This window comes from Bubalus bubalis, chromosome 17 (genome assembly GCF_019923935.1).
Source record: "Bubalus bubalis isolate 160015118507 breed Murrah chromosome 17, NDDB_SH_1, whole genome shotgun sequence".
NCBI classification, from domain to species: Eukaryota; Metazoa; Chordata; class Mammalia; order Artiodactyla; family Bovidae; genus Bubalus; species Bubalus bubalis.
Window position 1 is genome coordinate 2,967,577 of NC_059173.1, and position 9,936 is coordinate 2,977,512.

Genomic DNA, 9,936 nt, shown 5'->3' on the forward strand with positions numbered 1-9,936 from the left:
CTATCCCATCTCAGCTTTCCAGTTGGTGCTAGTGGTAAAGAACCCGCCTGCCAATGCAGGAGACATAAGATGCTGGTTTGATCCCTGGGTTGGGAAGGTCCCCTGGAGGAGGGCATGGCAACCCACTCCAGTATTCTTGCCTGGAGAATCCCATGGACAGAGGAGTCTGGCGGGCTACAGTCCATAGGGTCATAAAGAGTTGGACAAGACTGAAGTGACTTAGCATGCACAGCATGCACGTCCCATCTCAGAGCCTACAAAGTCCTTTTCAAGATCAGCAATGTTTCACCTCAGCCCTGCAGGGGAGGCAGGGCAGGGAGGCCCTTCCTCATAGTTCCGCTGGGGGAACTATGGCCCCAGCACATCAGGAGGTGGCCCGGCTGCGCCTGAAATCTTTTGCTTCAAGGAATGGAGTGTGGAATTGTCTGCTAGATCTTTCCTGAAGCCATGGTCTGAGGTACTTAAGAGTCTGACAGAGATTCCAGCTCTGCTACCCACTAGCTGTGCAGCCTTGTGGGAGTCACTTCACCTCTCTGAGCTTCAGTCTCCTCCTCTGAAACACAGGGGCAGTGCGACTTAGCATGCACACGTGCTTGTACCCATCTGAGAGAGGCTGGGAGGCTGAAATGAACTAATGCTCGCGAAGCACATAGCCGCAAACATAGTGGGTGCTCAGACAATGAGGTTATTATTGTTCTAAGTGCATAACATGGAATATCAGATCAGGAGGCTCATCCAGGCCAAGGGTAATAGTCCCTAACATTCCTTTATCATTGCTGTGTACCAGACTCGTTCATCAGAACAACATCCCTGTAATTCAGTGCTTCAAGGAACGGAGTGTGAATTGTCTGCTGGATCTTTCCTGAGGCCATGATATGAAATACTTAAGAGTCTGACAGATCCCAGCTCTGCTACCCAACCAGCTCTGCAGCCTTGTGGGAGTTACTTCACTCTCTGAACCTCAGTCTCCTCCTTGGAAATATGGGGGCAGTGCTAGCAGCCATCTGAAAGAGGTTGGGAAGATGAAATGAACTAATGAACTAATTTTACAGATGGGGTAACTGAGGCTCAGAGAGGGAAAATGACTCGCCCTAACTCCCTGCCCAGTGAGGGGAAGAGCCTGGGCATGGACTCCAGTCTGTGTCAACAACATCAGCTTGGATCCACTGTGCTGGATTCTTCATCTCCCTCACGCTAAGGCCCAGAAAGGGAAAGAGAGTTACTTGGGGCCCCACAGCAGTTGAGGGTGGGTCAAACCACATTGCAGAGGCCTTTTCCATTCTGGCAGCTCCACATGGGTCTGGATAATTCTCCAGCCCTAGGGCTAAAACTAATACATTCACAGTCCTCAGAACTCAGGTCTGGGGGTCTCATCCACAATCTCAGGTTGCCCCCCAGATCCCATCTTCCCCAGACATCCCATGATCATCCCTTCCCCACTGCAAGCTTTCCACATGGACCCCCCCTTTGAAAAAAAAATCAGCTGAAACTTTGGCCAAAGAAAACTCATTGATGCCCACAAACCAGCCAGCCAGGGAGGAGGCTGCCCTGGAATGTTGGAGGGGGGTCATCAAGCTGTTTGTGAGCTGGCCAGCCGAGAAATAAGAGCAGCTACCATTTTTGGTGAAAGCCATAACTCCCTCTATGGGAAAGGATCCAGGGCAGGCCAATTCAGAGGCTCCGGCCTCAGTTTCCCCTTCATCACCACCATAGAATTTATGGGGTTTGAATAACTTCAGCTATTAATTCAACAAATATCGGTTGGGTGCCTGCCGTGTGCCAGGCACTGAGCTGGCTGCTTGGGGGCACAGTGGGGTGAGAGCTAAGCTCTGTCCTCCAGGACTCACTTTCCAGCAGAAGGCAATCTCTCGGTAAGTCTCTCAAAGAACCAGAGCCTGGTGGTCCAGGCCCACAATGCTAGATCAATACTCTTGGGTCTGGATGGGTTTCAGAATTCAGAAATTTGGGGGATCTTAAATGGTGATGGGGTGGGGTCTGGGCCCACTCATTCCAATCGAACAACAGATATTGCTGTAGTGAGAAGTGTGAGCGTTGGTAAATAAAAGTTCTACACAGCTTCAGTCCATTTGGGTCAGATTTTGCCTCCAAATGAGTTTTCTTGGAGTCTACAGAAAAGCTCTTGGTTGTCTAGGTGTTCTGGACTATGGTGTGAAAGGTAGATGTTAAGGACCTGATTCCTCTCCCCATTATACAGATGAGAAAACTGAGACACAGGGCAGAGGAATCACATGCCCAAGTTCCTGGAGCAAGCAAATGGTAGGTGGGAATGCTGGCCTCACTGACTCTAAATTTAGGGCTTGCCATCGCCAGGGACCCTGGCTGGGAGAGAAGCAGGGACGGAGGAGAGAAGGTTCCTTGGCTCAGCCTCCATGGCCCAGCAGCCAGTTCTGCCAGGAAGGAGTTAAGCCCCACCTGGGCCTCCGCCAGGCCTCTGCACCGCGTCTCCTTGCAGGGCCTGCCTGTCTGGGGCCTGTTTACCAGGCCGCGCTTGCATCACCGGCTTCGACGTGCAGTGCAAACACACTCACATTCTTGGGTCATGAGAAATGCACAGTTGCGGTGACATCATGCCCGGAGAGGAGGTTTTTGCCAGCCTCCTGCTGCCCACAGTCAGAGCTGTTTAATTAGCACTCTTAACTGGAACTCTTGTCTTCCTATAAAAACCAACTGGAGGAACTCTCATGGGTGGAGATGATGGGGGTTGGAGTGTGTGTGTGTTTTAAGGGATAAAAATAGCCCATCTGGGACTCCTTTTGGGGTATTTGTAAGTATTAATGCATCACTGTTTATATTAAATCTATGTCACTCGGACATTTTCGTTTGAATCTGGCTTGGAGATGGGACCAGAGAAACCACCCATGTCCTTTTGTTGCCTCTAGTTTTTCCTTTTGGGAGGGAGACACGTAGGCCAAGTGAAAGGGCCCTTGGAGACCATTCAGACCAACCCTTCATTATGCAGCCAAGGAAAGGGAGGCCCAGAGAAGGCAGGGCCTTCCCTGAGGCCACACAGCAAGTCTCCATGTTCCCACACCCCGTGCACGCATTTTGCAGCGCTGCCCCCACCCCCAACTTTGGTTTTGTGAGTTGGCTTTTCAGGGTGTTGAGAAGAGAGGTACTTCTGGCTGGAAACTTCCTAGGTGTGTTTGAGATTAGAGTGGAGGTGATGGTGGTGGTGGTGGGAACAGAGAAGACCGATTGGGACACAGGAGACTTCAACCTCACCCACCTTGCCTCCCTAATAAAACCTCATCCAGGCTTTGAAATGTCTGTTCCTCTCCCTAGACAGTCCCAGTCTCCTTTTGCCCAAGAAATACTCTCATTGGCCTCCTTTTTGTGACTATTGAAGACTTATTTCCCACAGAGTGGGTGCTAGAGTATTAGCAAATGAAAATAGAAGACACTCAGTTAAGTCTGACTTTCAGACATACAAAAAGTAGTATTTTCATACAAGTATGTCCCATGTGATTTTTTTTTTTTTTGCTATACTGCATGACTTGCGGAAACTTAGTTCCCCAACTAGGGATCGAACTTGCGCCCTTGGCAGTGACAGGAGGAGGTCCTATGCCAGGGAATTCCCTGTCTCATGCATACTGAGACAGAGAGTTATCTGGCAGCCCTATTCTCTTTCATCCTTGTCATCATGACTGTGGCTGACACACTCGACCATCTTCCCATCAGCCTTCCTTCTCCTTCTTCATTAACTGAGCCCTGATTTTGTCTGGAGCCGCATTGTGTCCCAGGCAATGAATCATATGTGTATAAGCTAGTCCTGACAACTCTGGTCTCCTTTGCTTTCCCAAATTCCCCTGCAGTCAAGGATGATCTGGTGACTGCAAGTTTCTTGACACCTTCCTTTTCAAAGAGAAGAAGCTCACTCCCTCTCCTTGAATATAGGCTGGACTTCCTGACTCATTTCAAAGAGTGACTTCCAAGGCTAGGTCACAAAGACCATTGTTGCCCCGCTCTCTTTGATGACTCACTCTGGGTGAAATTAGCTGCCATTTTGTGAGAACACTCAACAGCCCTGTGGAGAGGCCCATGTGGGAAGAACTAAGTCCTCCCTCCAACAGCCAGCACCAACATGCAGGCTCATGGGTGAGTGGCTCCAGCCCCAGTCAGGCCTTCACGTGATTACAGTATGGGCCGATATTCTGACTGCATCATGAGCCAGGGAGATACTCGTATTAATCATAGTTTTAATTTTCTATGTTTTATGATGTTTTAATATCTTTGGGGACTTTGGTGTCTGGGAAGAGACTGCCCCTCCTGAGCCCAGCTCATTCCTAGACACAGTAAACAGCTTGTTCCGTGAGCCTACTCTTCATGTACAAACCAACCAACTCTGAGTCCATACCCACAACTACCTCCTTATCTAACTGTCACATACCAAACCAGTATTTCCTGCGCTGTAAGTCAACCCAGAGAGGGGCAGGCACTGGACAGCAAGGGGCAGTCCCTACGCCCCCAAAGCCCACTGGAATTTTTCAAGCTAGCCAGTCCTAAGCAGTTTACTCTGCCCTGGTTTGCCCTTTCCACAGAAACCCCAGGAAAGGCTGTGCTCTTGAGCTTCTCTTCCCTCTCTGCCTCCTGACTGACACTGCTGCTTTCACCTGTAGCCCTTCGTGGCTCACTATACCTTCTGCTTCTAGGGGCACTGTAAGTAACATTAAACTTTTCTTTCAATGGTATTGACTTCCCCATGTTGGCACACAGTTACCTTTATAAACTGAGTCAGGCACAGATCACTCCTGAGAGATCCTTATCTAGAACCACCCCACTAAGCCATTCCTGGATACTTAACTCACAGAAACTTCTAGAGATGGTGGATGTTTACTGCAGCAGCTAGGTTTTGGGTAATTTGTTTTACAGCAGTGGATTACTAATGCAGATGGTCATGTGACCTAGTTCCAGCTAATGAGACGTAAGAGAAAACATGCTGAGATGCTTCTAGGGAGCTTCCCTGATAAAAAAATCAGAAGGAAGAGAACTCAGTTAGGGTTACAAGGATGATGGTTACAGAAGTGATAGCCATCCTGGGACCATGAGGTTCTCAAATATAATGATGAAGGAGTGAAAAAGTAGGAAGAATCCATGTCTTTTATGACATCATTAAGCTGCTGGAACAACTCTGTGGTCTCCTGCATCCAGATTTGTAGACAGGCAAACAATAAATATTAGGGTAGGAAATGGCACCCACTCCAGTGTTCTTGCCTGGAACAAACTATGGGCAGAGGAGCCTGGTGGGCTACAGTCCATAGAGTCCCAGAGTCGGATATGACTTAGCGACTGAGCACAAATAATAAATATTTTTGTAGTTTTAGCCACTGTGTCCTACAACTTGCAGCTTAATGCATCTCTAACTGATAGAATGTGCACGCCCAATAGCATCTCACTTAATGGGAGTAACTTTATTCAGTGACTTTATTATCTAGAATCTGAAATGGCTAGAAAAGGACATCTGAGCACCAAAACCAGCATCACAGTGTCTATCTACACCAAGCACCTTACTCTTAGGTAAGCTTTCTGAGCCTTCACTCATAGCCTTTTTACTTTTACTTTTCATACAGTAATAACCAGCTTTTTTTCCCCTTATTTTTTGGCTGCATCACATGCATATGGGATATTTTCTTAGTTCCCTGACCAGAGGTCAAACCCGTGCCCTCTGTGGTGGAAGGATAGACTCTTAACCATCGGACCACCAGGGAAATCCCCCAACAAGATTTCCCAGGGCATCTTCCCAGGCCATAGCTGGAAATCAATCAATCCCATAATTAATCATCGGCTACATGCAAAGCACTGCAGGAGTCACCGTGTTCGCACAGATGAGTTTCAAGCTGGAAAGCAACATGGTTCAAACTTGAGCTGCAATGTCGAGATTGCAGCAAGCCTGGAAAAAAGAGAATATTTTCTAGTGGAGTGTCAATTTATTAAGGAAGCATATATTTAAAATTATTTCCCATGGAAAATTCCATCTACAGGGCAAATCACTCTAACTCTTCTTATGTGTTGCTAATACTGGTTTCCAAAATACTTGTCTGTTTTGACTTTCTGAACCCCGTAAAAGTTTTTAGAAATGAAATAATGTGCCAGGCCTGAGTTCTGAGGAGATGCAGCAGTTCTAAGCTATGCCAAAGCACGATTATTCTGCCTCTAGACCACATAGGCTCTAAGACCCAGGGAAGGAAAAGGAACAGCTCAGTAAACGAGGGGCAGAGTGAGGACTAGAACCCAGGACTGTATACTTTCCCTTTCTCCGGGCAGTGAGGAAGGCAGTGCTGATTCCCTCAAACCACTCAAACATTTCCTCGCAGGAGGAGCAGAGCCTTGACCCAGTGCTGCGAGCTCCCCCGGGGTCAGGAAGCTCAGCCTCCCCAGGATTTCCTGTGTGTGGGAAAGAAACAGGATGAGCAGATAAATCCTCTGAGGCTTATTTGCAAGCGTGTGAAGACTTCTCCTTGGTGAATCTGCAGCAGCCCTGGCCAAGTGGAGCGACCCGCTGATGTGTTTTGTGCATTTCTAAAAGTAATAAAAAAAGGATGACCTGCACCCACGAAGCACAAGGCTGGACATGGTAGGGAGAAGAGCGTGGGTCACTGTCCCTGCCCTTGAGAACAGCCTTGGTGTGCATTCTCCCTGAAATGGACTCTAAGACAAGCATTTAAGAGCAAGTAACCTATCTTGGAGGTAATTCCAGGGCATCCTTGTAGGGGAAGGAAGGGAAGGTAGCCAGTAAAGGGAACATTATCCAGGCAGTTGCTGTGATGGGAAACCAGAGCTCAGGAACTCTCAGAGACAGGGTAGAGGAGCCTCACTTAGCCCAACACAGGGGCGAGGGAGCTGGGATACCCATCCTTTGCTGATTGAGTTCTGGGGTGTGGGGGTGGAGGTTGGGGTGAGTCAGAGGGATAGGAGCCAACTCTCAGGGCACTTCCGGCTTGCCTGCGTGCAGACCTCCAAAACGCTCCTGGGTCCAGAACAATGCCCTTCCCCAAAAGCAGCCTTTGTTGAATCCTGCAGCTGTCAGGGGGATATGGGTGGTGTCTGCTCTGGGGTCTGAACAGTAATTGGTTTTACACTCACAGGAAAAGACCGACACAGGCCCAGGAGACCTGCCTCCCCTCCCTGTGTGAGGATGTGGAGGCTGTGGACAGTGCAATAGTCGGGGCGGTTGCCTGTCCAGGTCCCTGTCACTGCTTTCTTCTCATGCTGGGGAACCACGTTGCCCACTGCCACACAGGCACCTGTCTGCCTGAACATCTGCGTCTTCCTCTTCTACACTCAGTGAGACCACATCTCCCAGCCTCCCTTGCGGTTAGGAGGGGTCATGTGACTAATTACCGCCAATGAAATGTGAGCATAAGGGACACGCATCATTCACAGACTTAGGCCACTGAAAGCTTCTAGGTTCCCTTCTGTTTCTCTTTACCTCTCAAGGCAGCCTGGGAAGCCATGTGACGTGGGTGGTGGGCTGTCTTCCGTGGTCCTGGGAGGAAGATGGCATCACACAAATCACAATTGCCAGTTAGCTCTAAGGAGAGAGTTTAGGTGCCTTGGGCACTCTGGTGATCCAGGCTGAGGACACTGCATGGGCAAAGGCCCTCAAGCAGAAATAAGGAAGCCAAAACGAGCCTGTGTGACTAGAGGTAATGAGCAAGGGAGAGTGGCTTCAGAGGAAGATGGCTTAAGATACAAGAGTGGCTTGTATCATGATCCTTAGACAAGATTCACGGGTTTTGGGGAACAATTTAATGGGCATGGCCCAGACACCTCCTTAGCAGCCTCCTCACTCTGCCTGGCTGCAGAGCACCAGTTTAAGGAACCAGATTGTCAGACACTTTCCTGGTGGTCCAGTGGCTGAGACTCTGTGCTCCCAGTGCAGAGTGCTGGGATTCCATCCCTCCTCGGGGAACTAGATCCCACAAACCACAAGTAAGAGTTCTCATATCACAACCAAAGATCCCACATGCCGCATTTTCAATGAAGACTGAAGATTTCGGATGTGGCAACTAAGACCCAGTGTGGCCAAAAACACAAAATAATTAAAGATATGTTTTTAAAAAAGGAAACCAGATTATCCAAGAGGGGTCGAACCTAGAAACTCAGAATGTACGTGTGTGAGTGGTTTGGATGGTCATGGGGTTCACAGAGCCCCGTGTCTGGAGTCCCTTGTCCCAGAGTCAGTGCCCCCTGCTCGGTCTATGGTGGGGGAGGGGCTTTCCTGTCACTTCAGAAGATTGTAGGTCACAAGGCCTGAATTTGGTGACTCTTGAAATCAGCCGGCCCAGGCCCTCTGGTGACCCGGGTCTCTCTTATCATGTCTAGAGAGATGACTCCAATATCAACGATTTAGGCTTTCCTTATGGGCTAGCCTGGGAACCACACCACATTGTTTGGTTAAACCTCGGGTAAGGATGGACTTAATAATGAACTGTTGGGCCAGCGCTACTTGCTTGACCTCCAGGGCTGTCTTTTGCCTGCCGCTCCCTCTCCCCCAGAGCAGTGTCCTCTCGGGAAATGCAGCTGACCGGGCTGCATCCGTGGGAAGGCCTGGCCCTGCTGAGGCTGCAGGAAATGACCCTCTTAGCAGCCACGAGCTGTGATCCAGAGGACAATGACAGGGGGACGGAAGCCTGTGTGTCCCAGCAAGCTTGTCCCTTTGGGTGTGTGCCAGCTGCTGGAAACACAGCCCTGAAGATTCAGTGGAAAAAAAAAAACAAAAACATTTTTAAGAGAATTAACAGACCCTCCTATGGGCTTTAGCCAACTTCAGAGGCGCTGAGGGGTTTTGTTTTCTTTATTGGTGTGTGTATGGGCATGTGCTTTTAAAACATAAACAAGACATAATCAGAGAATCTAAGGTTTGGAAGGTCAGCTGTCCCACCCAAGCAGGAGGCCCCTGGTGGCATCTGTCTTCATGTGGCTGGGCCCCCCCTCTCCACACCGCTGTTAATCTCGTCACTTGGCTCTGGCCACTGTCTCCACCCCATCTCCACTTACTACCTAGAATCCAGAGAGTTCTTCTCAGACACAAATCAGGTCAACACCTCTTGGGCTCTGCAGGCTGGCCCTGTCTCTCCACTTATCACCTGTAATGCCACCTCCTCCAAGGGGCTTCCTGGCCGCTGTCTATGAAATGGCATCTCTCAACGGTGCTCTCTCATAGCACCTATCACACTGAACCCCATTCAGAATGCTCTGGCTTGTTTACACATGCCAGGCACACAGTAGGCACTCAATTAATGTGTGCTAATCGACCGAATGTTTTTCAGTGGTTGTTGCATTCACATCAGAGTTGGCTGAGAGAAGCCAGATTTTACTGTATTTCAACTAACATTATTGAGTACAAATTGTGTTCCAGGACTGCGAGGCAACTCAATCAGGAATTCCGCTCATTCATTCACTTGTTCAGGAGCTTCCCCGGTGGTTCAGCGGTAAAAGAATCTGCCTGCTAAGCAGGAGGCATCTGTTCCATCTCCAGGTTGGGAAGATCCCCTGGATAAGGAAGTACCTATTCCAGTATTCTTGCCTGGGAAATCCCACGGACAGAGGAGCCTGGTGGGCTACAATCCATGAAGAGTTGGACGTGACTGAGTGGCTGAACGATAACAACAAATGCATTTGTCCACTTGGAGGGGAGAGTCCTGAGTGAACAGTGACTCGGTCGAGAGGTGCAGAAAACTTCACAGGAGAGGGCATGTGAGGTGGGCTTTCCGTCAAAAGGAAAGCCAGGTGGGGTGGAGGAGATTCTCTACCTGGAAGGAAGTGCAGAGGTTTGGAAGCTGATAGTGAATGTGTTTGGAAAAGGAGATAACTGTGGAGTGTGGAATTTACTTTATTCCCGCTTTGGATGCCCAGGAAAGGCTGGGACCTGGCAGCAGGGGAGGACACTCCATCTTGTTTAAACAATGAGATGGA

At 49.2% G+C, this 9,936-nt stretch overlaps 1 long non-coding RNA gene across 1 annotated transcript; it reads left to right on the plus strand.

Moving 5' to 3' along the window:
- Positions 1-3,895: 3,895 nt before the first annotated feature.
- Positions 3,896-5,571, plus strand: LOC112579896. Its single transcript, XR_003104169.2, has 3 exons — positions 3,896-4,116; positions 4,560-4,677; positions 5,454-5,571. It is a non-coding gene; the product is annotated as an uncharacterized LOC112579896 (long non-coding RNA).
- Positions 5,572-9,936: the final 4,365 nt, after the last annotated feature.